General features: G+C 47.9%; 49 pseudogenes; all 49 read right to left on the bottom strand.

The window, feature by feature from the left end:
- Positions 1–5,178: 5,178 nt before the first annotated feature.
- LOC140299354 (5S ribosomal RNA) lies at positions 5,179–5,297 on the bottom strand (annotated as a pseudogene).
- A 269-nt stretch (positions 5,298–5,566) lies between these two features.
- On the bottom strand, positions 5,567–5,685 carry LOC140295115 (5S ribosomal RNA; annotated as a pseudogene).
- A 269-nt stretch (positions 5,686–5,954) lies between these two features.
- On the bottom strand, positions 5,955–6,073 carry LOC140294833 (5S ribosomal RNA; annotated as a pseudogene).
- A 657-nt stretch (positions 6,074–6,730) lies between these two features.
- LOC140316610 (5S ribosomal RNA) lies at positions 6,731–6,849 on the bottom strand (annotated as a pseudogene).
- A 269-nt stretch (positions 6,850–7,118) lies between these two features.
- Positions 7,119–7,237, bottom strand: LOC140294971 (5S ribosomal RNA; annotated as a pseudogene).
- Positions 7,238–7,506: 269 nt separating this feature from the next.
- On the bottom strand, positions 7,507–7,625 carry LOC140309443 (5S ribosomal RNA; annotated as a pseudogene).
- A 269-nt stretch (positions 7,626–7,894) lies between these two features.
- LOC140291033 (5S ribosomal RNA) lies at positions 7,895–8,013 on the bottom strand (annotated as a pseudogene).
- A 269-nt stretch (positions 8,014–8,282) lies between these two features.
- On the bottom strand, positions 8,283–8,401 carry LOC140282830 (5S ribosomal RNA; annotated as a pseudogene).
- Positions 8,402–8,670: 269 nt separating this feature from the next.
- On the bottom strand, positions 8,671–8,789 carry LOC140291476 (5S ribosomal RNA; annotated as a pseudogene).
- Positions 8,790–9,058: 269 nt separating this feature from the next.
- On the bottom strand, positions 9,059–9,177 carry LOC140289706 (5S ribosomal RNA; annotated as a pseudogene).
- A 272-nt stretch (positions 9,178–9,449) lies between these two features.
- LOC140267489 (5S ribosomal RNA) lies at positions 9,450–9,568 on the bottom strand (annotated as a pseudogene).
- Positions 9,569–9,837: 269 nt separating this feature from the next.
- Positions 9,838–9,956, bottom strand: LOC140282825 (5S ribosomal RNA; annotated as a pseudogene).
- A 269-nt stretch (positions 9,957–10,225) lies between these two features.
- LOC140291475 (5S ribosomal RNA) lies at positions 10,226–10,344 on the bottom strand (annotated as a pseudogene).
- A 269-nt stretch (positions 10,345–10,613) lies between these two features.
- LOC140289705 (5S ribosomal RNA) lies at positions 10,614–10,732 on the bottom strand (annotated as a pseudogene).
- A 272-nt stretch (positions 10,733–11,004) lies between these two features.
- On the bottom strand, positions 11,005–11,123 carry LOC140296145 (5S ribosomal RNA; annotated as a pseudogene).
- Positions 11,124–11,392: 269 nt separating this feature from the next.
- LOC140291826 (5S ribosomal RNA) lies at positions 11,393–11,511 on the bottom strand (annotated as a pseudogene).
- A 269-nt stretch (positions 11,512–11,780) lies between these two features.
- On the bottom strand, positions 11,781–11,899 carry LOC140297182 (5S ribosomal RNA; annotated as a pseudogene).
- A 269-nt stretch (positions 11,900–12,168) lies between these two features.
- Positions 12,169–12,287, bottom strand: LOC140316604 (5S ribosomal RNA; annotated as a pseudogene).
- Positions 12,288–12,556: 269 nt separating this feature from the next.
- LOC140297062 (5S ribosomal RNA) lies at positions 12,557–12,675 on the bottom strand (annotated as a pseudogene).
- A 269-nt stretch (positions 12,676–12,944) lies between these two features.
- On the bottom strand, positions 12,945–13,063 carry LOC140295663 (5S ribosomal RNA; annotated as a pseudogene).
- Positions 13,064–13,332: 269 nt separating this feature from the next.
- Positions 13,333–13,451, bottom strand: LOC140301118 (5S ribosomal RNA; annotated as a pseudogene).
- Positions 13,452–13,873: 422 nt separating this feature from the next.
- Positions 13,874–13,992, bottom strand: LOC140295662 (5S ribosomal RNA; annotated as a pseudogene).
- Positions 13,993–14,261: 269 nt separating this feature from the next.
- LOC140301496 (5S ribosomal RNA) lies at positions 14,262–14,380 on the bottom strand (annotated as a pseudogene).
- Positions 14,381–14,649: 269 nt separating this feature from the next.
- LOC140299161 (5S ribosomal RNA) lies at positions 14,650–14,768 on the bottom strand (annotated as a pseudogene).
- A 269-nt stretch (positions 14,769–15,037) lies between these two features.
- On the bottom strand, positions 15,038–15,156 carry LOC140295044 (5S ribosomal RNA; annotated as a pseudogene).
- Positions 15,157–15,428: 272 nt separating this feature from the next.
- On the bottom strand, positions 15,429–15,547 carry LOC140282193 (5S ribosomal RNA; annotated as a pseudogene).
- Positions 15,548–15,944: 397 nt separating this feature from the next.
- Positions 15,945–16,063, bottom strand: LOC140292965 (5S ribosomal RNA; annotated as a pseudogene).
- A 269-nt stretch (positions 16,064–16,332) lies between these two features.
- Positions 16,333–16,451, bottom strand: LOC140311981 (5S ribosomal RNA; annotated as a pseudogene).
- A 272-nt stretch (positions 16,452–16,723) lies between these two features.
- On the bottom strand, positions 16,724–16,842 carry LOC140265842 (5S ribosomal RNA; annotated as a pseudogene).
- Positions 16,843–17,111: 269 nt separating this feature from the next.
- Positions 17,112–17,230, bottom strand: LOC140290453 (5S ribosomal RNA; annotated as a pseudogene).
- A 397-nt stretch (positions 17,231–17,627) lies between these two features.
- LOC140292964 (5S ribosomal RNA) lies at positions 17,628–17,746 on the bottom strand (annotated as a pseudogene).
- A 1,045-nt stretch (positions 17,747–18,791) lies between these two features.
- LOC140288661 (5S ribosomal RNA) lies at positions 18,792–18,910 on the bottom strand (annotated as a pseudogene).
- Positions 18,911–19,179: 269 nt separating this feature from the next.
- Positions 19,180–19,298, bottom strand: LOC140293680 (5S ribosomal RNA; annotated as a pseudogene).
- Positions 19,299–19,567: 269 nt separating this feature from the next.
- Positions 19,568–19,686, bottom strand: LOC140294942 (5S ribosomal RNA; annotated as a pseudogene).
- A 269-nt stretch (positions 19,687–19,955) lies between these two features.
- On the bottom strand, positions 19,956–20,074 carry LOC140303724 (5S ribosomal RNA; annotated as a pseudogene).
- A 269-nt stretch (positions 20,075–20,343) lies between these two features.
- LOC140292179 (5S ribosomal RNA) lies at positions 20,344–20,462 on the bottom strand (annotated as a pseudogene).
- A 269-nt stretch (positions 20,463–20,731) lies between these two features.
- LOC140265831 (5S ribosomal RNA) lies at positions 20,732–20,850 on the bottom strand (annotated as a pseudogene).
- Positions 20,851–21,119: 269 nt separating this feature from the next.
- Positions 21,120–21,238, bottom strand: LOC140289984 (5S ribosomal RNA; annotated as a pseudogene).
- A 272-nt stretch (positions 21,239–21,510) lies between these two features.
- On the bottom strand, positions 21,511–21,629 carry LOC140295981 (5S ribosomal RNA; annotated as a pseudogene).
- A 269-nt stretch (positions 21,630–21,898) lies between these two features.
- On the bottom strand, positions 21,899–22,017 carry LOC140289983 (5S ribosomal RNA; annotated as a pseudogene).
- A 272-nt stretch (positions 22,018–22,289) lies between these two features.
- On the bottom strand, positions 22,290–22,408 carry LOC140265809 (5S ribosomal RNA; annotated as a pseudogene).
- Positions 22,409–22,677: 269 nt separating this feature from the next.
- On the bottom strand, positions 22,678–22,796 carry LOC140292178 (5S ribosomal RNA; annotated as a pseudogene).
- A 269-nt stretch (positions 22,797–23,065) lies between these two features.
- LOC140289982 (5S ribosomal RNA) lies at positions 23,066–23,184 on the bottom strand (annotated as a pseudogene).
- Positions 23,185–23,456: 272 nt separating this feature from the next.
- On the bottom strand, positions 23,457–23,575 carry LOC140296640 (5S ribosomal RNA; annotated as a pseudogene).
- Positions 23,576–23,844: 269 nt separating this feature from the next.
- LOC140290452 (5S ribosomal RNA) lies at positions 23,845–23,963 on the bottom strand (annotated as a pseudogene).
- A 237-nt stretch (positions 23,964–24,200) lies between these two features.
- On the bottom strand, positions 24,201–24,319 carry LOC140299937 (5S ribosomal RNA; annotated as a pseudogene).
- Positions 24,320–24,588: 269 nt separating this feature from the next.
- LOC140294418 (5S ribosomal RNA) lies at positions 24,589–24,706 on the bottom strand (annotated as a pseudogene).
- A 657-nt stretch (positions 24,707–25,363) lies between these two features.
- On the bottom strand, positions 25,364–25,482 carry LOC140288501 (5S ribosomal RNA; annotated as a pseudogene).
- Positions 25,483–25,751: 269 nt separating this feature from the next.
- On the bottom strand, positions 25,752–25,870 carry LOC140293215 (5S ribosomal RNA; annotated as a pseudogene).
- Between the last annotated feature and the right edge of the window lie 63 nt (positions 25,871–25,933).

Below are 25,933 nucleotides of genomic sequence, written 5' to 3'. Positions count from 1 at the left end.
TTTTAGATTATATTAGCATGGAAACAATGTCTGCCTCCTTAAAACATCAATTGGCTGAATTTCATTCTCTCTGGTCCCCGCTGATTAACTGTGTGGCTTCGGGCGTCTGGTGGTCTCTCGGGTCGTGGGGACCGGGTTGGTCATTGCTGGGGGGGACTGTGTGTCGGGCTTGGAGGGCAGTTTTGGGGGCTTGCGGGTGGGGCTGTCTTGCTGTGTGGGGCGGGGTCCCTTAGGGGCCTTGGGGTGGTGGCTGCTGGCTCTATACCGGGTGGCTGGGCCGCTCTGGCGTGGGTGGTGGTGCTGGGCCTGGGCCCTGGTGGCTGGGCGCTGCCTTGCGCCCGGGGGGGCTGGGTTGCCCTGGACATGCCACAGTATGGGTGGGTTAGTGCAGGTCCTGGTGCCAGGCTTGTTGCTCTGGGACCTCCAGGGTGTCCGCAGGTGGTTGTTTTCTTTAGGGTGTTGGGGCGTGCGGTGGGGGGGTTGCTTTTCCCCTGATGGGGGGGGGCCAGGGTGATGGTGGGTCTCAGGCCCGGGCTGCTGCGTCTGGTGTGACCGGGTGGTTTGTTTGTTGTTGTTTGTGTGTTTGTTTGTAGAGGTCCTCCGGGGTGGGGTTGGGTTGAGTGGGGTGGGGCGGGGTGGGTACCTTCTGGGGGTACAGTAGCTCCCGGAATATGGTCGCTGCAGGCCCCGAGCCTGGTGGACATCAGGCCCTCCTGCCCTGTGCTGGGTCCCAGGTAGCGGGGGTGCCTATTGCTGCCAGTCCCTGGCTGCCCTCTCCGGGGGAGAGTAGCTCTCCCGGTGTATATCCCCATACCCTCTCCCTTTTGGCTCCTGTACACAGCACACACTCACACATGAAGGGTTTTGGGGGGCGTGTGTGTTCTGTGGGGTGTAGTGGATGGGGCCACGTAGGTGGTCCCCTTGGCTGCACTCTGCAGTTCCCCGCCCCTGTTTTAATTACACCTTAGACATCACTACTTATCAAACACACACACACACACACATTACGTCTTGGGGGGTGGTTGCACTGAGTGGCATCTGGTGGACGGGGCTCTTTGGGTATGTAGGCTGCCCAGAGGGCCGCCCTCCCAGTTCTACAAGGTTGGCTGCCCCTCAATTTTAATCGCTCACTATTAGAAAATATTGAAGAGCCAGAAGGGTGAGGGGAGGGGTCTTCTCACACCCCTGCTTCCTGGTTGCTGCTCGGGAAGGAGTGGCCAGGAGGAATTAATTATTCTGCTGGTTCAGGGTCTGTGGTGGCTGGGGGGCTGCTGGCCCCATGGTGTGCCCACTGTGCTAGACCCCAGCGGAGTCAAGGGAGGGATGACGTGTGGATGTATGGGACGTGAAAGTGTGTGTGGTGATGATTGGGCCTGGGTCTGGGACTTGCTGTCGCCTGGCCTGCCTGTGCTTCTCCCAATGGGGGGGCGGCGTTGCCTCTCCCCACTCCTCGCGACTTCACCCACCTGTGGGCACGTCCTGACTGCCAGGGCTCTTGGCCAGGGGCACTGGGGCAGGCGCTGACCCACTGCGTGGCTGTCTGGGGCGCTTGGCCCTCCCGGGTATTGGGTGGGGCCTCTGCCGGGGGGTTTTGGGGCGCTCGGGCTCCTGGGGCCGGGTCCGGTGCACGGCCCATGTCTGGGCGGCTGGGGCCTGGTGGGGTCGGTGGGCTGTTGCCCCTGGCTCCCGGGCGCCTCTGCCCTATGCTTATGGGGGCTCTGTCCGGGGGCTTCCACTGCTGTCTTCTGGGTGGATGCGTGGTTGTCCCTGCGGTGGGCATCCTGGGTTCTGTGCTCCGTGGGGGCTGCTGGTGGCCTGGGTCTTGTGGGCCTCTCTGCCTGTTTCTGATTGCTTGGGGGGGCTGTGGATTGTGGCCGTGTACACTTATACACTCATAAGTAAGAACGGTTATCATGTAGGTCCTGTGCCATGGGTGTTGCATGTTCTCACACACACACACACACACACACAATACACATTCATTAGTCCAGTAGCAGTTGATGTATTACCATGTCGCCTCAGGTCATCTATATGCACAGTTGTGTTGTATGCGATTGCCACTACTTGTGCTTGTTTTTGTTTGTTTGTGTGTTTGTTTTTTCTCTGCTTGTTTGCATGGTCCTCGCAGTGTTATGTATCGCAAAGAAAACTATTCTCATGAACTGGAAAGCGAAAAACAGTCTGTGTATTAAGCAGTTTAGAAATGTTGTTTTAGATTATATTAGCATGGAAACAATGTCTGCCTCCTCAAAACATCAATTGGCTGAATTTCATTCTCTCTGGTCCCCGCTGATTAGCTTTATCACATAGTGGTGGTGGTGGGTTGCTGTCCCGTCGCTCTGGGCGGTTGGGTGTGTGCTGGGGGGGGGCTGTGTGGCTTTGGGCGTCTGGTGGTCTCACGGGTCGTGGGGACCGGGTTGGTCATTGCTGGGGGGGACTGTATGTCGGGCTTGGAGGGCAGTTTTGGGGGCTTGCGGGTGGGGCTGTCTTGCTGTGTGGGGCGGGGTCCCTTAGGGGCCTTGGGGTGGTGGCTGCTGGCTCTGTACCGGGTGGCTGGGCCGCTCTGGCATGGGTGGTGGTGCTGGGCCTGGGCCCTGGTGGCTGGGCGCTGCCTTGCGCCCGGGGGGGCTGGGTTGCCCTGGACATGCCACAGTATGGGTGGGTTGGTGCAGGTCCTGGTGCCAGGCTTGTTGCTCTGGGACCTCCAGGGTATCCGCAGGTGGTTGTTTTCTTTAGGGTGTTGGGGCGTGCGGTGGGGGGGGGTGCTTTTCCCCTGTTGAGGGGGGGGCCTGGGTGATGGTGGGTCTCAGGCCCGGGCTGCTGCGTCTGGTGTGACCGGGTGGTTTGTTTGTTGTTGTTTGTTTGTTTTTTTGTAGAGGTCCTCCGGGGTGGGATGGGGTTGGTTGAGTGGGGTTGGACGGGGTGGGTACTTTCTGGGGGTACAGTAGCTCCCGGAATATGGAGGACATCAGGCCCTCTTGATGTCCTGATGTGTTGGGTCCGAGGTAGCGGGTGCCTATTGCAGCCAGTCCCTGGCTGCCCTCTCTGGGGGAGACTAGCTCTCCCGGTGTATATCCCCATACCCCTCTCCCTTTTGGCTCCTGTACACAGCACACACTCACACATGAAGGGTTTTGGGGGCGTGTGTGTTCTGTGGGGTGTAGTGGATGGGGCCACGTAGGCGGTCCCCTTGGCTGCACTCTGCAGTTCCCCACCCCTTTTTTAATTACACCTTAGACATCACTACTTATCAAACACACACATACACACTAGGTGGTTGCACTGAGTGGCATCTGGTGGGCGGGGCTCTTTGGGTATGTAGGCTGCCCAGAGGGCCGTGCTCCCAGTTCTACCAGTTCGGGTTTGGGTCACACTTCATCAACTGGATAAGGATATTATATAGCTCCCCAAATGCAAGTGTCAGGACAAATGATCAAACTTCTCCAAGCTTCAGTCTGCAGAGAGGTACAAGACCGGGTTGCCCACTTTCTCCCTCACAATACTTTATATATTTTTGATAGTAGTTTTGGGGTGCAGATGCTTAGAAATTCTGCTACCCTAATCGGGAGTTGTAAGTCTGGTTGGTGGAGGATATATTTCTTTCTTATTATAGACTTAAGTTGTTGATATTCTAGGAATTTATTGCTGCCTATCTCATGTTGTGATATGAGCTCATCAAATGAAATAAAATTTCCATTTTGGATTATATGTTCCAGATGTTTGATTCCTTTGATCTTCCACAGAGTAAAGTTTAGCATTTTTTTGTTTTGCAGGATGTCAGGATTGTTCCAGATGGGTGTAAGCTTACACGGGACAAGTGAAGACTTTGTTATTTTTAGAAATTCCCACCAGGCTGTCAGAGAGGTGCTGATGTTAATGCTTTTAAAACATTTGTGATTTTTTTACGTTTTGACTAATAAGTGGCAGGTCAGAGATTTCCAGATTATCACACAATGCTTGTTCTATATTCATCCATGGTTCATCTATTGGGCTAGGTTTAAACCATTTTGATATATACTGTAACCTATTGGCTTACAACTCCCGATTAGAGTAGCAGAATTTCTAAGCATCTGCATCCCAAAACTACTATCAAAAATACATAAATTATTGTCTAAGATAGATGACACAATGTCTTTACCATCCTAAAAATGGGAGGCAGATTTATCCATCAGTTCTAGTCATAGCTTCTGGCCACAAATATGTTTGAACACCTTCAGAATGACTCGAAATCCTAATTTACAGCTCATACAATACAAAATTCTTCATAGAACACACTATACAGGACAAAGGATGTTAAGGATGGGTCTAACACGCTCAAACATCTACTCACATTGCACAGATAACACACCTGATGATTATGCACACGCTTTGTGGTTTTGTGCGCCTGTCCAGAAGGTCTGGTTTGAAGTCTGTACGGACCTATCAACATGGCTAAAGTGTAGCATTCCTGCATGCCCCACACTGTGCATACTGGGTGACTTAGACAACATCAACATGGAAATGAACTCAGCACACATGGTCATCACAGTGTTATGTATCGCAAAGAAAACTATTCTCATGAACTGGAAAGCGAAGAACAATCTGTGTATTAACCAGTTTAGAAATGTTCTTTTAGATTACATTAGCATGGAAACAATGTCTGCCTCTTTCAAACATCAATTGGCTGAATTTCATTCTCTCTGGTCCCCGCTGATTAGCTTTATCACATAGTGGTGGTGGTGGGTTGCTGTCCCGTCGCTCTGGGCGGTTGGGTGTGTGCTGGGGGGGGGCTGTGTGGCTTCGGGCGTCTGGTGGTCTCTCGGGTCGTGGGGACTGGGTTGGTGATTGCTGGGGGGGACTGTGTGTCGGGCTTGGAGGGCAGTTTTGGGGGCTTGCAGGTGGGGCTGTCTTGCGGTGTGGGGCGGGGTCCCTTAGGGGCCTTGGGGTGGTGGCTGCTAAGTACTGGAATCATACACTTCCTCTATGTAACCAGATAATTGCCGAGAAAGGCTGACTTGTAGTGGGCACATCTTCCTCCCTGATGTGATTATTCTCTGCAGCTGAAACTGAGACTCTCAGATCACTTCGTGTCTGCCAACAAAGAAGCAGCAGCTGCTGAAGATGACCAACTTCCTCATGTGTCACAGGATGATCAGACGTTGCAACAAAAGACATGCAGGTGGTCGAGAGAAGAGAAGAAGCTTACAGCACCTGGTATTCCCAAGAGATCTCCCATCCAAGTACTAACCAGGCCCAACACTGCTTGGCTTCCGAGATCAGACGAGGTCAGGCATGTTCAGGGTGGTGTGGCCGTAAGCAACAATGTCTCTGACAAATGTGCATTATATAGGTACTGGAATCATACGGTTCCTCTATGCAACCAGATAATTGCCGAGAAAGGCTGATGTGTAGCGGGCATATCATCTTCTCTGATGTGGTCATTCTCTGCAACTGAAACTGAGACTCTCAGATCACCTCGTGTCTATCAACAAAGCAGCAGCTGCTGAAGATGACCAACTTCCTCATGTGTCACAGGGTGATCAGACGTTGCAACAAAAGACATGCAGGTGGTAGAGAGAAGAGAAAAAGCTTACCATACCTGGCATTCCCAAGAGGTCTTCCATCCAAGTACTAACCAGGCCCAAACCTCCTTGGCTTCCGAGATCAGACGAGGTCGAGCATGTTCAGGGTGGTGTGGCCGTAAGCAACAATGTCTCTGACTAATGTGCATTATATAGGTACTGGAATCATACGGTTCCTCTATGCAACCAGATCATTTCCGAGAAAGGCTGATGTGTAGTGGGCACATCTTCTTCCCTGACGTGATTATTCTCTGCAGCTGAAACTGAGACTCTCAGATCACTTTGTGTCTGCCAACAAAGCAGCAGCAGCTGAAGATGACCAACTTCCTCATGTGTCACAGGGTGATCAGACGTTGCAACAAAAGACATGCAGGTGGTAGAGAGAAGAGAAAAAGCTTACAGCACCTGGTATTCCCAGAGAGTCTATCATCCAAGTACTAACCAGGCCCAAACCTGCTTGGCTTCCGAGATCAGACGTGGTCAGGCATATTCAGGGTGGTGTGGCGGTAAGCAACCATAACTGTGACAAATGTGCATTATAAAGATATTGGAATCATACAGTTCCTCTATGTAACCAGATAATTGCCAAGAAAAGCTGATAAGTAGTGGGCACATCTTCTTCCCTGACGTGATTATTCTCTCGAGCTGAAACTGAGACTCTCAGATCACTTTGTGTCTGCCAACAAAGCAGCAGAAGCTGAAGATGACCAACTTCCTCATGTGTCACAGGGTGATCAGACGTTGCAACAAAAGACATGCAGGTGGTAGAGAGAAGAGAAAAAGCTTACAGCACCTCGTATTCCCAAGAAGTCTTCCATCCAAGTCCAAACCAGGCCCAACTGTGCTCGGCTTCCGAGATCAGACGAGGTCGGGCATGTTCAGGGTTGTGTGGCCGTAAGCAACAATGTCTCTGACAAATGTGCATTATATAGGTACTGGAATCATATGGTTCCTCTATGCAACCAGATAATTGCCGAGAAAGGCTGATGTGTAGCGGGCATATCATCTTCTCTGATGTGATCATTCTCTTCAGCTGAAACTGAGACTCTCAGATCACTTCGTGTCTGCCAACAAAGCAGCAGCAGCTGAAGATGACCACCTTCCTCATGTGTCACAGGGTGATCAGACGTTGCAACAAAAGACATGCAGGTGGTAGAGAGAAGAAAAAAAGCTTACAGCACCTGGTATTCCCAAGCGGTCTCCCATCAAAGTACTAACCAGGCCCAACCCTCCTTGGCTTCCGAGATCAGACGAGGTTGGACATATTCAGGGTGGTTTGGCCGTAAGCAACAATCTCTGTGACAAATGCGCATTATATAGGCAATCAAATCATATGGTTCCTCTATGTAACCAGATAATTGCAGAGAAAGGCTGATATGTAGCGGGCATATCTTTTTCCCTGACGTGATAATTCTCTCCAGCTGAAAATGAGACTCTCAGATCACTTCGTGTCTGCCAACAAAGCAGCAGCAGCTGAAGATGACCAACTTCCTCATGTGTCACAGGGTGATCAGACATTGCAACAAAAGACATGCAGGTGGTTGAGAGAAGAGAAAAAGCTTAAAGCACCTGGTATTCCCAAAAGGTCTTCCATCCAAGTACAAACCAGGCCCAACTGTGCTTGGCTTCCGAGATCAGACGAGGGCGGGCATGTTCAGGGTGGTGTGGCCGTAAGCAACAATATCTCTGAAAAATGTGCATTATATAGGTACTGGAATCATACGGTTCCTCTATGCAACCAGATAATTGCAGAGAAAGGCTGATGTGTAGTGGGCACATCTTGTTCCCTGACGTGATCATTCTCTTCAGCTGAAACTGAGACTCTCAGATCACTTCGTGTTTGCCAACAAAGCAGCCGCAGCTGAAGATGACCAAATACCTCATGTGTCACAGGGTGATCAGACGTTGCAACAAAACACATGCAGGTGGTAGAGAGAAGAGAAAAACCTTACAGCACCTGGTATTCCCAAAAGGTCTCCCACCCAAGTACTAACCAGGCCCAACACTGCTTGGCTTCCGAGATCAGACGAGGTCAGGCAAATTCAGGGTGGTGTGGCCGTAAGTAACAATGTCTGTGACAAATGTGCATTATATAGGTACAGGAATCATACGGTTCCTCTATGTAACCAGATAATTGCAGAGAAAGGCTGATGTGTAGTGGGCACATCTTCTTCCCTGACGTGATTATTCTCTTCAGCTGAAACTGAGACTCTCAGATCACTTCGTGTCTTCCAACAAAGCAGCAGCAGCTGAAGATGGCCAACTTCCTCATGTGTCACAGGGTGATCAGACGTTGCAACAAAAGACATGCAGGTTGTAGAGAGAAGAGAAAACGCTTACAGCACCTGGTATTCCCAAGCAGTCTCCCATTCAAGTACTAACCAGGCCCAACCCTCCTTGGCTTCCGAGATCAGACGAGGTCAGGCTTATTCAGGGTGGTGTGGCCGTAAGGAACAATTTCTGTGACACATGTGCATTATATAGGTACTGGAATCATACACTTCCTCTATGAAACCAGATAATTGCCGAGAAAGGCTGAGTTGTAGTGGGCACATATTCTTCCCTGATGTGATTATTCTCTGCAACTGAAACTGAGACTCTCAGATCACTCTGTGTCTGCCAACAAAGCAGCAGCAGCTGAAGATGACCAACTTCCTCATGTGTCACAGGGTGATCAGACGTTGCAAAAAAAGACATGCAGGTGGTAGAGAGAAGAGAAAAAGCTTACAGCACCTGGTATTTTCAAGCGGTCTCCCACCAAAGTACTAACCAGGCCCAACTCTTCTTGGCTTCCGAGATCAGACGAGGTCAGGCATATTGAGGGTGGTGTGGCCGTAAGCAACAATGTCTGTGACAAATGTGCATTATATAAGTACAGGAATCATACGGTTCCTCTATGTAACCAGATAATTGCTGAGAAAGGCTGATGTGTAGTGGGCACATCTTCTTCCCTGACGTGATTATTCTCTTCAGCTGAAACTGAGACTCTCAGATCACTTCGTGTCTGCCAACAAAGCAGCAGCAGCTGAAGATGACCAACTTCCTCATGTGTCACAGGGTGATCAGACGTTGCAACAAAAGACATGCAGGTTGTTGAGAGAAGAGAAAACGCTTACAGCACCTGGTATTCCCAAGCAGTCTCCCATTAAAGTACTAACCAGGCCCAACCCTCCTTGGCTTCCGAGATCAGACGAGGTCGGGCATATTCAGGGTGGTGTGATCGTAAGGAACAATTTCTGTGACAAATGTGCATTATATAGGTACTGGAATCATACAATTCCTCTATGTAACCAGATAATTGCAGAGAAAGGCTGACTTGTTATGGGCACATCTTCTTCCCTGATGTGATTATTCTCTGCAGCTGAAACTGAGACTCTCAGATCACTTGGTGTCTGCCAACAAAGCAGCAGCAGCTGAAGATCACCAACTTCCTCATGTGTCACAGGGTGATCAGACGTTGCAACAAAAGACATGCAGGTTGTAGAGAGAAGAGAAAACGCTTACAGCACCTGGTATTCCCAAGCAGTCTACCATCCAAGTACTAACCAGGCTCAAACGTGCTTGGCTTCCGAGATCAGACGAGGTCGGGTATATTCAGGGTGGTGTGGCCGTAAGCAACAATAACTGTGACAAATGTGCATTATATAAGTACTGGAATCATACACTTCCTCTATGTAACCAGATAATTTCCGAGAAAGGCTCACTTGTTATGGGCATATCTTCTTCCCTGATGTGATCATTCTCTGCAGCTGAAACTGAGACTCTCAGATCACTTCGTGTCTGCCAACAAAGCAGCAGCAGCTGCTGAAGATGACCAACTTCCTCATGTGTCACAGGGTGATCAGACGTTGCAACAAAAGACATGCAGGTGGTAGAGAGAAGAGAAAAAGCTTACCACACCTGGTATTCCCAAGAGGTCTCCTATCCAAGTACAAACCAGGCCCAAACCTGCTTGGCTTCCGAGATCAGACGTGGTCGGGCATATTCAGGGTGGTGTGGCGGTAAGCAACCATAACTGTGACAAATGTGCATTATAAAGGTACTGGAATCATACAGTTCCTCTATGTAACCAGATAATTGCCGAGAAAAGCTGATAAGTAGTGGGCACATCTTCTTCCCTGACGTGATTATTCTCTCGAGCTGAAACTGAGACTCTCAGATCACTTTGTGTCTGCCAACAAAGCAGCAGCAGCTGAAGATGACCAACTTCCTCATGTGTCACAGGGTGATCAGACGTTGCAAAAAAAGACATGCAGGTGGTAGAGAGAAGAGAAAAAGCTTACAGCACCTGGTATTTTCAAGCGGTCTCCCACCAAAGTACTAACCAGGCCCAACTCTTCTTGGCTTCCGAGATCAGACGAGGTCAGGCATATTGAGGGTGGTGTGGCCGTAAGCAACAATGTCTGTGACAAATGTGCATTATATAAGTACAGGAATCATACGGTTCCTCTATGTAACCAGATAATTGCTGAGAAAGGCTGATGTGTAGTGGGCACATCTTCTTCCCTGACGTGATTATTCTCTTCAGCTGAAACTGAGACTCTCAGATCACTTCGTGTCTGCCAACAAAGCAGCAGCAGCTGAAGATGACCAACTTCCTCATGTGTCACAGGGTGATCAGACGTTGCAACAAAAGACATGCAGGTTGTTGAGAGAAGAGAAAACGCTTACAGCACCTGGTATTCCCAAGCAGTCTCCCATTAAAGTACTAACCAGGCCCAACCCTCCTTGGCTTCCGAGATCAGACGAGGTCGGGCATATTCAGGGTGGTGTGATCGTAAGGAACAATTTCTGTGACAAATGTGCATTATATAGGTACTGGAATCATACACTTCCTCTATGTAACCAGATAATTGCAGAGAAAGGCTGACTTGTTATGGGCACATCTTCTTCCCTGATGTGATTATTCTCTGCAGCTGAAACTGAGACTCTCAGATCACTTGGTGTCTGCCAACAAAGCAGCAGCAGCTGAAGATCACCAACTTCCTCATGTGTCACAGGGTGATCAGACGTTGCAACAAAAGACATGCAGGTTGTAGAGAGAAGAGAAAACGCTTACAGCACCTGGTATTCCCAAGCAGTCTACCATCCAAGTACTAACCAGGCTCAAACGTGCTTGGCTTCCGAGATCAGACGAGGTCGGGTATATTCAGGGTGGTGTGGCCGTAAGCAACAATAACTGTGACAAATGTGCATTATATAAGTACTGGAATCATACACTTCCTCTATGTAACCAGATAATTTCCGAGAAAGGCTCACTTGTTATGGGCATATCTTCTTCCCTGATGTGATCATTCTCTGCAGCTGAAACTGAGACTCTCAGATCACTTCGTGTCTGCCAACAAAGCAGCAGCAGCTGCTGAAGATGACCAACTTCCTCATGTGTCATAGGGTGATCAGACGTTGCAACAAAAGACATGCAGGTGGTAGAGAGAAGAGAAAAAGCTTACCACACCTGGTATTCCCAAGAGGTCTCCTATCCAAGTACTAACCAGGCCCAAACCTCCTTGGCTTCCGAGATCAGACGAGGTTGAGCATGTTCAGGGTGGTGTGGCCGTAAGCAACAATGTCTCTGACAAATGTGCATTATATAGGTACTGGAATCATACGGTTCCTCTATGCAACCAGATCATTTCCGAGAAAGGCTGATGTGTAGTGGGCACATCTTCTTCCCTGACGTGATTATTCTCTGCAGCTGAAACTGAGACTCTCAGATCACTTTGTGTCTGCCAACAAAGCAGCAGCAGCTGAAGATGACCAACTTCCTCATGTGTCACAGGGTGATCAGACGTTGCAACAAAAGACATGCAGGTGGTAGATAGAAGAGAAAAAGCTTACAGCACCTGGCATTCCCAGAGAGTCTACCATCCAAGTACAAACCAGGCCCAAACCTGCTTGGCTTCCGAGATCAGACGTGGTCGGGCATATTCAGGGTGGTGTGGCGGTAAGCAACCATAACTGTGACAAATGTGCATTATAAAGGTACTGGAATCATACAGTTCCTCTATGTAACCAGATAATTGCCGAGAAAAGCTGATAAGTAGTGGGCACATCTTCTTCCCTGACGTGATTATTCTCTCGAGCTGAAACTGAGACTCTCAGATCACTTTGTGTCTGCCAACAAAGCAGCAGAAGCTGAAGATGACCAACTTCCACATGTGTCACAGGGTGATCAGACGTTGCAACAAAAGACATGCAGGTGGTAGAGAGAAGAGAAAAAGCTTACAGCACCTCGTATTCCTAAGAGATCTTCCATCCAAGTACAAACCAGGCCCAACTGTGCTTGGCTTCCGAGATCAGACGAGGTCGGGCATGTTCAGGGTTGTGTTGCCGTAAGCAACAATGTCTCTGACAAATGTGCATTATATAGGTACTGGAATCATACGGTTCCTCTATGCAACCAGATAATTGCCGAGAAAGGCTGATGTGTAGCGGGCATATCATCTTCTCTGATGTGATCATTCTCTTCAGCTGAAACTGAGACTCTCAGATCACTTTGTGTCTGCCAACAAAGCAGCAGCAGCTGAAGATGACCACCTTCCTCATGTGTCACAGGGTGATCAGACGTTGCAACAAAAGACATGCAGGTGGTAGAGAGAAGAAAAAAAGCTTACAGCACCTGGTATTCCCAAGCGGTCTCCCATCAAAGTACTAACCAGGCCCAACCCTCCTTGGCTTCCGAGATCAGACGAGGTTGGACATATTCAGGGTGGTTTGGCCGTAAGCAACAATCTCTGTGACAAATGCGCATTATATAGGTAATCAAATCATATGGTTCCTCTATGTAACCAGATATTTGCAGAGAAAGGCTGATATGTAGCGGGCATATCTTGTTCCCTGACGTGATAATTCTCTCCAGCTGAAAATGAGACTCTCAGATCACTTCGTGTCTGCCAACAAAGCAGCAGCAGCTGAAGATGACCAACTTCCTCATGTGTCACAGGGTGATCAGACATTGCAACAAAAGACATGCAGGTGGTTGAGAGAAGAGAAAAAGCTTAAAGCACCTGGTATTCCCAAGAGGTCTTCCATCCAAGTACAAACCAGGCCCAACTGTGCTTGGCTTCCGAGATCAGACGAGGAAGGGGATGTTCAGGGTGGTGTGGCCGTAAGCAACAATATCTCTGAAAAATGTGCATTATATAGGTACTGGAATCATACGGTTCCTCTATGCAACCAGATAATTGCAGAGAAAGGCTGATGTGTAGTGGGCACATCTTGTTCCCTGACGTGATCATTCTCTTCAGCTGAAACTGAGACTCTCAGATCACTTCGTGTTTGCCAACAAAGCAGCCGCAGCTGAAGATGACCAAATACCTCATGTGTCACAGGGTGATCAGACGTTGCAACAAAAGACATGTAGGTTGTAGAGAGAAGAGAAAACGCTTACAGCACCTGGTATTCCCAAGCAGTCTCCCATTAAAGTACTAACCAGGCCCAACCCTCCTCGGCTTCCGAGATCAGACGAGGTCAGGCTTATTCAGGGTGGTGTGGCCGTAAGGAACAATTTCTGTGAAAAATGTGCATTATATAGGTACTGGAATCATACACTTCCTTTATGAAACCAGATAATTGCCGAGAAAGGCTGACTTGTAGTGGGCACATATTCTTCCCTGATGTGATTATTCTCTGCAGCTGAAACTGAGACTCTCAGATCACTCTGTGTCTGCCAACAAAGCAGCAGCAGCTGAAGATGACCAACTTCCTCATGTGTCACAGGGTGATCAGACGTTGCAAAAAAAGACATGCAGGTGGTAGAGAGAAGAGAAAAAGCTTACAGCACCTGGTATTTTCAAGCGGTCTCCCACCCAAGTACTAACCAGGCCCAACTCTGCTTGGCTTCCGAGATCAGACGAGGTCAGGCATATTCAGGGTGGTGTGGCCGTAAGCAACAATGTCTGTGACAAATGTGCATTATATAAGTACAGGAATCATACGGTTCCTCTATGTAACCAGATAATTGCTGAGAAAGGCTGATGTGTAGTGGGCACATCTTCTTCCCTGACGTGATTATTCTCTTCAGCTGAAACTGAGACTCTCAGATCACTTCGTGTCTTCCAACAAAGCAGCAACAGGTACTGGAATCATACGGTTTCTCTATGCAACCAGATAATTGCAGAGAAAGGCTGATGTGTAGTGGGCACATCTTGTTCCCTGACGTGATCATTCTCTTCAGCTGAAACTGAGACTCTCAGATCACTTCGTGTTTGCCAACAAAGCAGCCGCAGCTGAAGATGACCAAATACCTCATGTGTCACAGGGTGATCAGACGTTGCAACAAAAGACATGTAGGTTGTAGAGAGAAGAGAAAACGCTTACAGCACCTGGTATTCCCAAGCAGTCTCCCATTAAAGTACTAACCAGGCCCAACCCTCCTCGGCTTCCGAGATCAGACGAGGTCAGGCTTATTCAGGGTGGTGTGGCCGTAAGGAACAATTTCTGTGAAAAATGTGCATTATATAGGTACTGGAATCATACACTTCCTCTATGAAACCAGATAATTGCCGAGAAAGGCTGACTTGTAGTGGGCACATATTCTTCCCTGATGTGATTATTCTCTGCAGCTGAAACTGAGACTCTCAGATCACTCTGTGTCTGCCAACAAAGCAGCAGCAGCTGAAGATGACCAACTTCCTCATGTGTCACAGGGTGATCAGACGTTGCAAAAAAAGACATGCAGGTGGTAGAGAGAAGAGAAAAAGCTTACAGCACCTGGTATTTTCAAGCGGTCTCCCACCCAAGTACTAACCAGGCCCAACACTGCTTGGCTTCCGAGATCAGACGAGGTCAGGCATATTCAGGGTGGTGTGGCCGTAAGCAACAATGTCTGTGACAAATGTGCATTATATAAGTACAGGAATCATACGGTTCCTCTATGTAACCAGATAATTGCTGAGAAAGGCTGATGTGTAGTGGGCACATCTTCTTCCCTGACGTGATTATTCTCTTCAGCTGAAACTGAGACTCTCAGATCACTTCGTGTCTTCCAACAAAGCAGCAACAGCTGAAGATGACCAACTTCCTCATGTGTCACAGGGTGATCAGACGTTGCAACAAAAGACATGCAGGTTGTAGAGAGAAGAGAAAACGCTTACAGCACCTGGTATTCCCAAGCAGTCTCCCATTAAAGTACTAACCAGGCCCAACCCTGCTTGGCTTCCGAGATCAGACGAGGTCGGGCTTATTCAGGGTGGTGTGGCCGTAAGCAACAATATCGGTGACAAATGTGCATTATATAGGTACTGGAATCATACACTTCCTCTGTGTAACCAGATAATTGCCGAAAAAGGCTGACTTGTAGTGGGCTCATCTTCCTCCTTGATGTGATTATTCTCTTCAGCTGAAACTGAGACTCTCAGATCACCTCGTGTCTATCAACAAAGCAGCAGCAGCTGAAGATGACCAACTTCTTCACGTGTCACAGGGTGATCAGACGTTGCAACAAAACACATGCAGGTGGTAGAGAGAAGAGAAAAAGCTTACAGCACCTGGTACTCCCAAGCTGTCTCCCATCCAAGTACTAACCAGGTACAACCCTGCTTGGCGTCCGAGATCAGACGAGGTCAGGCTTCTTCAGGGTGGTGTGGCCGTAAGCAAAAATGTCTCTGACAAATGTGCATTATATAGGTACTGGAATCATACGGTTCCTCTATGCAACCAGATAATTGCCGAGAAAGGCTGATGTGTAGCGGGCAAATAATCTTCTCTGATGTGATCATTCTCTGCAACTGAAACTGAGACTCTCAGATCACTTCGTGTCTGCCAACAAAGCAGCATCAGCTGCTGAAGATGACCAACTTCCTCATGTGTCATAGGGTGATCAGACGTTGCAACAAAAGACATGCAGGTGGTAGAGAGAAGAGAAAAAGCTTAAAGCACCTGGTATTCCCAAGAGGTCTTCCATCCAAGTACTAACTAGGCCCAACCCTCCTTGGCTTCCGAGATCAGACGAGGTCGGGCATGTTCAGGGTGGTGTGGCCGTAAGCAACAATGTCTCTGACAAATGTGCATTATATAGGTACTGGAATCATACGGTTCCTCTATGCAACCAGATCATTTCCGAGAAAGGCTGATGTGTAGTGGGCACATCTTCTTCCCTGACGTGATTATTCTCTGCAGCTGAAACTGAGACTCTCAGATCACTTTGTGTCTGCCAACTACGGTTCCTCTATGCAACCAGATAATTGCCGAGAAAGGCTGATGTGTAGCGGGCAAATCATCTTCTCTGATGTGATCATTCTCTGCAACTGAAACTGAGACTCTCAGATCACTTCGTGTCAGCCAACAAAGCAGCAGCAGCTGAAGATGACCAACTTCCTCATGTGTCACAGGGTGATCAGACGTTGCAACAAAAGACATGCAGGTGGTAGAGAGAAGAGAAAAAGCTTACAGCACCTGGTATTCCCAAGCTGTCTCCCATCCAAGTACTAAGGAGGCTCAACCCTGCTTGGCTTCCGAGATCAGACGAGGTCGGGCATGTTCAGGGTGGTGTGGCCGTAAGCAACAATGTGTCTGACAAATGTGCATTATATAAGTACAGGAATCATACGGTTCCTCTATGTAACCAGATAATTGCTGAGAAAGGCTGATCTGTAGTGGGCACATCTTCTTCCCTGAAGTGATTATTCTCTCTAGCTGAAACTGAGACTCTCAGATCACTTCGTGTCTTCCAACAAAGCAGCAGCAGCTGAAGATGGCCAACTTCCTCATGTGTCACAGGGTGATCAGACGTTGCAACAAAAGACATGCAGGTGGTAGAGAGAAGAGAAAAAGCTTAAGGCACCTGGTATTCCCAAGCGGTCTCCCATTCAAGTACTAACCAGGCCCAACCCTGCTTGGCTTCCGAGATCAGACGAGGTTGGGCTTATTCAGGGTGGTGTGGCCGTAAGCAACAACATCGGTGACAAATGTGCATTATATAGGTACTGGAATCATACGGTTCCTCTATGCAACCAGATAATTGCCGAGAAAGGCTGATGTGTAGCGGGCAAATAATCTTCTTCCCTGACGTGATAATTTTCTCCAGCTGAACATGAGACTCTCAGATCACTTCGTGTCTGCCAACAAAGCAGCAGAAGCTGAAGATGACCAACTTCCTCATGTGTCACAGGGTGATCAGACGTTGCAACAAAAGACATGCAGGTGGTAGAGAGAAGAGAAAAAGCTTAAGGTACCTGGTATTCCCAAGCGGTCTCCCATTCAAGTACTAACCAGGCCCAACCGTGCTTGGCTTCCGAGATCAGACGAGGTCGGGCTTATTCAGGGTGGTGTGGCCGTAAGCAACAATATCGGTGACAAATGTGCATTATATAGGTACTGGAATCATACACTTCCTCTGTATAACCAGATAATTGCCGAAAAAGGCTGACTTGTAGTGGGTTCATCTTCCTCCTTGATGTGATTATTCTCTGGAGCTGAAACTGAGACTCTCAGATCACCTCGTGTCTATCAACAAAGCAGCAGCAGCTGAAGATGACCAACTTCTTCACGTGTCACAGGGTGATCAGACGTTGCAACAAAAGACATGCAGGTGGTAGAGAGAAGAGAAAAAGCTTACAGCACCTGGTATTCCCAAGCTGTCTCCCATCCAAGTACTAACCAGGTACAACCCTGCTTGGCGTCCGAGATCAGACGAGGTCGGGCTTATTCAGGGTGGTGTGGCCGTAAGCAACAACGTCTCTGACAAATGTGCATTATATAGGTACTGGAATCATACGGTTCCTCTATGTAACCAGATAATTGCTGAGAAAGGCTGATGTGTAGTGGGCACATCTTCTTCCCTGACGTGATTATTCTCTGCAGCTGAAACTGAGACTCTCAGATCACTTCGTGTCTGCCAACTACGGTTCCTCTATGCAACCAGATAATTGCCGAGAAAGGCTGATGTGTAGCGGGCAAATCATCTTCTCTGATGTGATCATTCTCTGCAACTGAAACTGAGACTCTCAGATCACTTCGTGTCAGCCAACAAAGCAGCCGCAGCTGAAGATGACCAACTTCCTCATGTGTCACAGGGTGATCAGACGTTGCAACAAAAGACATGCAGGTGGTAGAGAGAAGAGAAAAAGCTTACAGCACCTGGTATTCCCAAGCTGTCTCCCATCCAAGTACTAAGGAGGCTCAACCCTGCTTGGCTTCCGAGATCAGACGAGGTCGGGCATGTTCAGGGTGGTGTGGCCGTAAGCAACAATGTGTCTGACAAATGTGCATTATATAAGTACAGGAATCATACGGTTCCTCTATGTAACCAGATAATTGCTGAGAAAGGCTGATCTGTAGTGGGCACATCTTCTTCTCTGATGTGATTATTCTCTCCAGCTGAAACTGAGACTCTCAGATTACCTCATGTCTGCCAACAAAGCAGCAGGAGCTGAAGATGACCAACTTCCTCATGTGTCACAGGGTGATCAGACGTTGCAACAAAAGACATGCAGGTGGTCAAGAGAAGACAAAAAGCTTACAGCACCTGGTAATCCCAAGCAGTCTCCCATCTAAGTACTAACCAGGCCCAACCCTACTTGGCTTCCGAGATAAGACAAGGTGGGGCTTATTCAGGGTGGTGTGGCGGTAAGCAAATATATTTGTTACAAATGTGAATTATATAGGTACTGGAATCATACACTTCCTCTATGAAACCAGATAATTGCCGAGAAAGGCTGATGTGTAGTGGGCATATCATCTTCTCTGATGTGATCATTCTCTTCAGCTGAAACTGAGACTCTCAGATCACTTCGTGTCTGCCAACAAAGCAGCAGCAGCTGAAGATGACCAACTTCCTCATGTGTCACAGGGTGATCAGACGTTGCAACAAAACACATGCAGGTGGTAGAGAGAAGAGAAACAGCTTACAGCACCTGGTATTCCCAAGCAGTCTCCCATTGAAGTACAAACCAGACCCAACCCTGCTTGGCTTCCGAGATAAGACAAGGTGGGGCTTATTCAGGGTGGTGTGGCGGTAAGCGACAATATCTGTTACAAATGTGAATTATATAGGTACTGGAATCATACACTTGCTCTATGAAACCAGATAATTGCCGAGAAAGGCTGACTTGTAGTGGGTTCATCTTCCTCCTTGATGTGATTATTCTCTGCAGCTGAAACTGAGACTCTCAGATCACTTCGTGTCTGCCAACAAAGCAGCAGCTGCTGAAGATGACCAACTTCCTCATGTGTCACAGGGTGATCAGACGTTGCAACAAAAGACATGCAGGTTGTAGAGAGAAGAGAAAACGCTTACAGAACCTGGTATTCCCAAGCAGTCTCCCATTAAAGTACTAACCAGGCCCAACACTGCTTGGCTTCCGAGATCAGACGAGGTCGGGCTTATTCAGGGTGGTGTGGCCGTAAGCAACAATATTGGTGACAAATGTGCATTATATAGGTACTGGAATCATACACTTCCTCTGTATAACTAGATAATTGCCGAAAAAGGCTGACTTGTAGTGGGTTCATCTTCCTCCTTGATGTGATTATTCTCTGCAGCTGAAACTGAGACTCTCAGATCACCTCGTGTCTATCAACAAAGCAGCAGCAGCTGAAGATGACTAACTTCTTCACGTGTCACAGGGTGATCAGACGTTGCAACAAAAGACATGCAGGTGGTAGAGAGAAGAGAAAAAGCTTACAGCACCTGGTATTCCCAAGCTGTCTCCCATCCAAGTACTAACCAGGTACAACCCTGCTTGGCGTCCGAGATCAGACGAGGTCGGGCTTATTCAGGGTGGTGTGGCCGTAGGCAACAATGTCTCTGACAAATGTGCATTATATAGGTACTGGAATCATACGGTTCCTCTATGCAACCAGATAATTGCCGAGAAAGGCTGTTGTGTAGCGGGCAAATCATCTTCTCTGATGTGATCATTATCTGCAACTGAAACTGAGACTCTCAGATCACTTCGTGTCAGCCAACAAAGCAGCAGCAGCTGAAGATGACCAACTTCCTCATGTGTCACAGGGTGATCAGGAGTTGCAACAAAAGACATGCAGGTGGTAGAGAGAAGAGAAGAAGCTTACAGCACCTGGTATTCCCAAGCAGTCTCCCATCCACGTACTAAGGAGGTTCAACCCTGCTTGGCTTCCGAGATCAGACGAGGTCGGGCATGTTCAGGGTGGTGTGGCCGTAAGCAACAATGTGTCTGACAAATGTGCATTATATAAGTACAGGAATCATACGGTTCCTCTATGTAACCAGATAATTGCTGAGAAAGGCTGATCTGTAGTGGGCACATCTTCTTCCCTGAAGTGATTATTCTCTTTAGCTGAAACTGAGACTCTCAGATCACTTCGTGTCTTCCAACAAAGCAGCAGCAGCTGAAGATGGCCAACTTCCTCATGTGTCACAGGGTGATCAGACGTTGCAACAAAAGACATGCAGGTGGTAGAGAGAAGAGAAAAAGCTTAAGGCACCTGGTATTCCCAAGCGGTCTCCCATTCAAGTACTAACCAGGCCCAACCCTGCTTGGCTTCCGAGTTCAGACGAGGTTGGGCTTATTCAGGGTGGTGTGGCCGTAAGCAACAATATCGGTGACAAATGTGCATTATATAGGTACTGGAATCATACACTTCCTCTGTATAACCAGATAATTGCCGAAAAAGGCTGACTTGTAGTGGATTCATCTTCCTCCTTGATGTGATTATTCTCTGGAGCTGAAACTGAGACTCTCAGATCACCTTGTGTCTATCAACAAAGCAGCAGCAGCTGAAGATGACCAACTTCTTCACGTGTCACAGGGTGATCAGACGTTGCAACAAAAGACATGCAGGTGGTAGAGAGAAGAGAAAAAGCTTACAGCACCTGGTATTCCCAAGCTGACTCCTATCCAAGTACTAACCAGGTACAACCCTGCTTGGCGTCCGAGATCAGACGAGGTCGGGCTTATTCAGGGTGGTGTGGCCGTAAGCAACAATGTCTCTGACAAATGTGCATTATATAGGTACTGGAATCATACGGTTCCTCTATGCAACCAGATAATTGCCGAGAAAGGCTGATGTGTAGCGGACAAATCATCTTCTCTGATGTGATCATTCTCTGCAACTGAAACTGAGACTCTCAGATCACTTCGTGTCTGCCAACAAAGCAGCAGAAGCTGAAGATGACCAACTTCCTCATGTGTCACAGGGTGATCAGACGTTGCAACAAAAGACATGCAGGTGGTAGAGAGAAGAGAAAAAGCTTAAGGTACCTGGTATTCCCAAGCGGTCTCCCATTCAAGTACTAACCAGGCCCAACCGTGCTTGGCTTCCGAGATCAGACGAGGTCGGGCTTATTCAGGGTGGTGTGGCCGTAAGCAACAATATCGGTGACAAATGTGCATTATATAGGTACTGGAATCATACACTTCCTCTGTATAACCAGATAATTGCCGAAAAAGGCTGACTTGTAGTGGATTCATCTTCCTCCTTGATGTGATTATTCTCTGGAGCTGAAACTGAGACTCTCAGATCACCTCGTGTCTATCAACAAAGCAGCAGCAGCTGAAGATGACCAACTTCTTCACGTGTCACAGGGTGATCAGACGTTGCAACAAAAGACATGCAGGTGGTAGAGAGAAGAGAAAAAGCTTACAGCACCTGGTATTCCCAAGCTGTCTCCTATCCAAGTACTAACCAGGTACAACCCTGCTTGGCGTCCGAGATCAGACGAGGTCGGGCTTATTCAGGGTGGTGTGGCCGTAAGCAACAATGTCTCTGACAAATGTGCATTATATAGGTACTGGAATCATACGGTTCCTCTATGCAACCAGATAATTGCCGAGAAAGGCTGATGTGTAGCGGGCAAATCATCTTCTTCCCTGACGTGATAATTTTCTCCAGCTGAACATGAGACTCTCAGATCACTTCGTGTCTGCCAACAAAGCAGCAGAAGCTGAAGATGACCAACTTCCTCATGTGTCACAGGGTGATCAGACGTTGCAACAAAAGACATGCAGGTGGTAGAGAGAAGAGAAAAAGCTTACAGCACCTGGTATTCCCAAGCTGACTCCTATCCAAGTACTAACCAGGTACAACGCTGCTTGGCGTCCGAGATCAGACGAGGTCGGGCTTATTCAGGGTGGTGTGGCCGTAAGCAACAATGTCTCTGACAAATGTGCATTATATAGGTACTGGAATCATACGGTTCCTCTATGCAACCAGATAATTGCCGAGAAAGGCTGATGTGTAGTGGACAAATCATCTTCTCTGATGTGATCATTCTCTGCAACTGAAACTGAGACTCTCAGATCACCTCGTGTCTATCAACAAAGCAGCAGCAGCTGAAGATGACCAACTTCTTCACGTGTCACAGGGTGATCAGACGTTGCAACAAAAGACATGCAGGTGGTAGAGAGAAGAGAAAAAGCTTACAGCACCTGGTATTCCCAAGCTGTCTCCTATCCAAGTACTAACCAGGTACAACCCTGCTTGGCGTCCGAGATCAGACGAGGTCGGGCTTATTCAGGGTGGTGTGGCCGTAAGCAACAATGTCTCTGACAAATGTGCATTATATAGGTACTGGAATCATACGGTTCCTCTATGCAACCAGATAATTGCCGAGAAAGGCTGATGTGTAGCGGGCAAATCATCTTCTTCCCTGACGTGATAATTTTCTCCAGCTGAACATGAGACTCTCAGATCACTTCGTGTCTGCCAACAAAGCAGCAGAAGCTGAAGATGACCAACGTCCTCATGTGTCACAGGGTGATCAGACGTTGCAACAAAAGACATGCAGGTGGTAGAGAGAAGAGAAAAAGCTTAAGGTACCTGGTATTCCCAAGCGGTCTCCCATTCAAGTACTAACCAGGCCCAACCGTGCTTGGCTTCCGAGATCAGACGAGGTCGGGCTTATTCAGGGTGGTGTGGCCGTAAGCAACAATATCGGTGACAAATGTGCATTATATAGGTACTGGAATCATACACTTCCTCTGTATAACCAGATAATTGCCGAAAAAGGCTGACTTGTAGTGGATTCATCTTCCTCCTTGATGTGATTATTCTCTGGAGCTGAAACTGAGACTCTCAGATCACCTTGTGTCTATCAACAAAGCAGCAGCAGCTGAAGATGACCAACTTCTTCACGTGTCACAGGGTGATCAGACGTTGCAACAAAAGACATGCAGGTGGTAGAGAGAAGAGAAAAAGCTTACAGCACCTGGTATTCCCAAGCTGACTCCTATCCAAGTACTAACCAGGTACAACCCTGCTTGGCGTCCGAGATCAGACGAGGTCGGGCTTATTCAGGGTGGTGTGGCCGTAAGCAACAATGTCTCTGACAAATGTGCATTATATAGGTACTGGAATCATACGGTTCCTCTATGCAACCAGATAATTGCCGAGAAAGGCTGATGTGTAGCGGACAAATCATCTTCTCTGATGTGATCATTCTCTGCAACTGAAACTGAGACTCTCAGATCACCTCGTGTCTATCAACAAAGCAGCAGCAGCTGAAGATGACCAACTTCTTCACGTGTCACAGGGTGATCAGACGTTGCAACAAAAGACATGCAGGTGGTAGAGAGAAGAGAAAAAGCTTACAGCACCTGGTATTCCCAAGCTGTCTCCTATCCAAGTACTAACCAGGTACAACCCTGCTTGGCGTCCGAGATCAGACGAGGTCGGGCTTATTCAGGGTGGTGTGGCCGTAAGCAACAATGTCTCTGACAAATGTGCATTATATAGGTACTGGAATCATACGGTTCCTCTATGCAACCAGATAATTGCCGAGAAAGGCTGATGTGTAGCGGGCAAATCATCTTCTTCCCTGACGTGATAATTTTCTCCAGCTGAACATGAGACTCTCAGATCACTTCGTGTCTGCCAACAAAGCAGCAGAAGCTGAAGATGACCAACTTCCTCATGTGTCACAGGGTGATCAGACGTTGCAACAAAAGACATGCAGGTGGTAGAGAGAAGAGAAAAAGCTTACAGCACCTGGTATTCCCAAGCTGTCTCCCATCCAAGTACTAACCAGGTACAACCCTGCTTGGCGTCCGAGATTAGACAAGGTCGGGCTTATTCAGGGTGGTGTGGCCGTAAGCAACAATGTCTCTGACAAATGTGCATTATATAGGTACTGGAATCATACGGTTCCTCTATGCAACCAGATAATTGCCGAGAAAGGCTGATGTGTAGCGGGCAAATCATCTTCTCTGATGTGATCATTATCTGCAACTGAAACTGAGACTCTCAGATCACTTCGTGTCAGCCAACAAAGCAGCAGCAGCTGAAGATGACCAACTTCTTCACGTGTCACAGGGTGATCAGACGTTGCAACAAAAGACATGCAGGTGGTAGAGAGAAGAGAAAAAGCTTACAGCACCTGGTATTCCCAAGCTGTCTCCCATCCAAGTACTAACCAGGTACAACCCTGCTTGGCGTCCGAGATCAGACGAGGTCGGGCTTATTCAGGGTGGTGTGGCCGTAAGCAACAATAGCTGTGACAAATGTGCATTATATAGGTACTGGAATCATACGGTTCCTCTATGCAACCAGATAATCATCTTCTCTGATGTGATCATTATCTGCAACTGAAACTGAGACTCTCAGATCACTTCGTGTCAGCCAACAAAGCAGCAGCAGCTGAAGATGACCAACTTCCTCATGTGTCACAGGGTGATCAGAAGTTGCAACAAAAGACATGCAGGTGGTAGAGAGAAGAGAAGAAGCTTACAGCACCTGGTATTCCCAAGCAGTCTCCCATCCAAGTACTAACCAGGCCCAACCCTGCTTGGCTTCCGAGATCAGACGAGGTTGGGCTTATTCAGGGTGGTGTGGCCGTAAGCAACAATATCGGTGACAAATGTGCATTATATAGGTACTGGAATCATACACTTCCTCTGTATAACCAGATAATTGCCGAAAAAGGCTGACTTATAGTGGGTTCATCTTCCTCCTTGATGTGATTATTCTCTGGAGCTGAAACTGAGACTCTCAGATCACCTCGTGTCTATCAACAAAGCAGCAGCAGCTGAAGATGACCAGCTTCTTCACGTGTCACAGGGTGATCAGACGTTGCAACAAAAGACATGCAGGTGGTAGAGAGAAGAGAAAAAGCTTACAGCACCTGGTATTCCCAAGCAGTCTCCCATCAAGTACTAAGCAGGCCTAAACCTGCTTGGCTTCCGAGATCAGACGAGGTCGGGCTTATTCAGGGTGGTTTGGCCGTAAGCGACAATGTCTGTGACAAATGTGCATTATATAGGTACTGGAATCATACGGTTCCTCTATGCAACCAAATAATTGCAGAGAAAAGCTGACTTGTAGTGGGCACATCTTCTTCTCTGATGTGATTATTCTCTCCAGCTGAAACTGAGACTCTCAGATTACCTCATGTCTGCCAACAAAGCAGCAGCAGCTGAAGATGACCAACTTCCTCATGTGTCACAGGGTGATCAGACGTTGCAACAAAACACATGCAGGTGGTAGAGAGAAGAGAAACAGCTTACAGCACCTGGTATTCCCAAGCAGTCTCCCATTGAAGTACAAACCAGACCCAACCCTGCTTGGCTTCCGAGATAAGACAAGGTGGGGCTTATTCAGGGTGGTGTGGCGGTAAGCGAACATATCTGTTACAAATGTGAATTATATAGGTACTGGAATCATACACTTGCTCTATGAAACCAGATAATTGCCGAGAAAGGCTGATGTGTAGTGGGCATATCATCTTCTCTGATGTGATCATTCTCTTCAGCTGAAACTGAGACTCTCATATCACTTCGTGTCTGCCAACAAAGCAGCAGCTGCTGAAGATGACCAACTTCCTCATGTGTCACAGGGTGATCAGACGTTGCAACAAAAGACATGCAGGTTGTAGAGAGAAGAGAAAACGCTTACAGCACCTGGTATTCCCAAGCAGTCTCCCATTAAAGTACTAACCAGGCCCAACCCTCCTTGGCTTCCGAGATCAGACGAGGTCGGGCTTATTCAGGGTGGTGTGGCCGTAAGGAACAATTTCTGTGACAAATGTGCATTATATAGGTACTGGAATCATACACTTCCTCTATGTAACCAGATAATTGCAGAGAAAGGCTGACTTGTTATGGAAACATCTTCTTCCCTGATGTGATTATTCTCTGCAGCTGAAACTGAGACTCTCAGATCACTTCGTGTCTGCCAACAAAGCAGCAGCAGCTGAAGATGACCAACTTCCTCATGTGTCACAGGGTGATCAGACGTTGCAACAAAAGACATGCAGGTTGTAGAGAGAAGAGAAAACTCTTACAGAACCTGGTATTCCCAAGCAGTCTCCCATTAAAGTACTAACCAGGCCCAACCCTCCTTGGCTTCCGAGATCAGACGAGGTCGGGCTTATTCAGGGTGGTGTGGCCGTAAGGAACAATTTCTGTGACAAATGTGCATTATATAGGTACTGGAATCATACGGTTCCTCTATGTAAC

Source organism: Leuresthes tenuis, unplaced genomic scaffold (assembly GCF_036924035.1).
Source record: "Leuresthes tenuis unplaced genomic scaffold, fLeuTen1.0.hap1 SCAF_1, whole genome shotgun sequence".
Taxonomy (NCBI): domain Eukaryota; kingdom Metazoa; phylum Chordata; class Actinopteri; order Atheriniformes; family Atherinopsidae; genus Leuresthes; species Leuresthes tenuis.
This window is presented reverse-complemented; position numbering and strand designations above follow the sequence as displayed.